Source organism: Penaeus vannamei, chromosome 24, assembly GCF_042767895.1.
Source record: "Penaeus vannamei isolate JL-2024 chromosome 24, ASM4276789v1, whole genome shotgun sequence".
Taxonomy (NCBI): Eukaryota; Metazoa; Arthropoda; class Malacostraca; order Decapoda; family Penaeidae; genus Penaeus; species Penaeus vannamei.
The window spans coordinates 17,438,503-17,441,002 of record NC_091572.1 but is presented as its reverse complement, the minus strand read 5'-3'; positions in this window follow the sequence as shown (position 1 = coordinate 17,441,002).

Here is a 2,500-nt window from a genome sequence, read left to right as displayed (position 1 = left end):
GATTGCACTTATAATACCACTGCAACAGCCACCATCAACATACCAGCGATCACGCACTAGCACTGTATTCACCTCATGGCACCACAAAATCACAGTAAACCCTTGAGTCGGATGATTGATATTGATATTCATACTAGTAATAATAGTCACATGTGAAAGACCATTTCAGAAGGGACAAGAATAAATGCCATAATAAATGAAATTTAAAAAGAAATATTCAAAATGATTAGAAATTAGAACACCGGTCGTTTCGATAGAGGTTCGCTGTTTGGTGTGGGAAACTGGGGCACCAATTCCCAGAGTGCAAGTTGTTAGCCCTATTACATATCCCGAGAATACGCTGATATGGCTCTAAAGTTAATGGTAAAGACAAGTAAAGGCATGTTCATTACGTAGATACATTGTTGGGGGCCCGGAGGATAGGTCACTCGAGGGGCCCCCGGTAGGTAAGATAAAAATTTACATTGCAAAATCAAAATACCTGTTCATCATTTGAACCGAAATTGATACTTCTCGTAACTATCATCATTATTGTTATTATTCAGATTATCATTATCATTGTTGTTATTATCATCATTATTTCTATTCCGTCATTATCATTATCATTATTCTTGCTGTCATCATTGTTAATGTTATTAGTATTATTATCATTATTTTAATTTTTATCACATTTTAATTCTACTTCTGTTACGTTCGTTCATCCGTTGGTTCGCACGCTTCGCCTCAGCGATTACCTGGGTGCAAGGCAAGATCGCTGCAGTGAAATCGTTGGCGCTTGAATGTACAGTTGCGGAATTGTATTTTTGTACATTTTCTGGGTCCCACTTTTGTACCTTTGGCAAGCAGTCGAGGTAAACATAGCGTAAATAGTATTTTTGTGAATGAGGCTAAAACCCTAAGTAGTTTGTAACAGAGAGTGTGATTGGTCGAAAATAAGTAACTAATGAGTGTATTAATGAATATTTTTTAAAACTAAGTAAGCCATTTGATTTTTCGCTTTCTTCCAATAAGTGATAAAGAACAAGGCATTTAATGTTAGTTATCGTTGACTTTGTTGTTGGATATTCTTCAAATGCGATATCCTGGCATTGTTTGCTTATCCAATTGGCAACATCTATGATGGGGAGGCGGCATTTCATACTCCTTACAACCTAAGAAGTATCGTTTATAGATACATAATTCATAAAACAGGAAAAAGTTTCATGCTTTGAACATTTATGTATGGTAACTAAATTACCTAAAACTGTAAAATCCCTAAGACCTCTGTAAATACCGTTGATACTTGCATAATCTAATAGCAGTTTATATTTATGCCAGAGTCAAACACATATTGAATAAACACAAACCGTGCTAAATTAGATTTTTCAATACAGAACGTGAACAAAATCACAATTAGGTTACATTGAATATGTAGATTCGTTATCGATGTGTGTGTGAGTGTGTGTATCGTCTATGGAAATATGACGTCGTGCTTGGTAATGATCCATTTTACTTCTATTTGCCAGTGCATTGCAATGCAATATGTGCGCAGGTGTAGATGATATTAGCATATCAAATCTTTACATCAAATTCATTCTCTTTATACATTATCCAAGAAGTAATGATTTCCCGGAACAATGTAGAAAATAACACGAAGTCGTATATTTCATCTCTTATGCCCATGAATATTCATCAATTCCTGAACATCCACTTCGCTGAAAAAATACATGTCCGATGGTCTTAGACGTCATAATAACATGAGAAATCCGAGGTCAAAACGAGGCTGCCAAGCTGACACCTTTTTCAGGATGGACGCAAAGAAAGCTGTGATCTGAAATAGGCTGCTACAATGAGGTGGCATAGCTCAGTGGTAGAGCGCTGGCTTTGCAATCGCATGGTCCTGGGTTCGCGCCCGGCTGCCCCTCTCAGTCGACTCAGCTGTGAATGAGCACTGGTATGCTGACGTCAGCATGCTAGGGTCAACGTCGGTGCAGAAAGGAACAGATCACCCTACTGCATCATGTCGCGGCTTAGTAAGCATGTTTCTCTACAAAACATGTCCCTTACGTCCAGATGGACAGCGAATACACGGAAAGCTCCATTCCTGAATGGAATTAAAGGTGTAAATGTTAGCCCTTTTCAATATTTCAGAAATCAATTTATTTCAATTTACTATATAGATATTTGTTTATACAGAACAGTTCCCTACACGTCATATTTCATGTTCAGATTATATCATTATTTACATTTCACATATGACAGACAAATTATCTATAAAACGGCGAGCGAGGCCGCGTGACCTGCGATATGTGGGGGTGGATCTCCCTACATGATGTTGGCGAAACGGGGAAAATGTCTCTTAGAGAAATATATCGAATTGTTAGAAAAAAAATCCTGTTATGCCTTGGCCCTTCCCAGAAACAATGAGGATAACTGCCCTATACACACGTCCAAGGCAGTTACGAAGTAGTTCCCTGCCTGACACCACGTGGAAGTCCTTCGATGGCCAAGCAAGGGATGT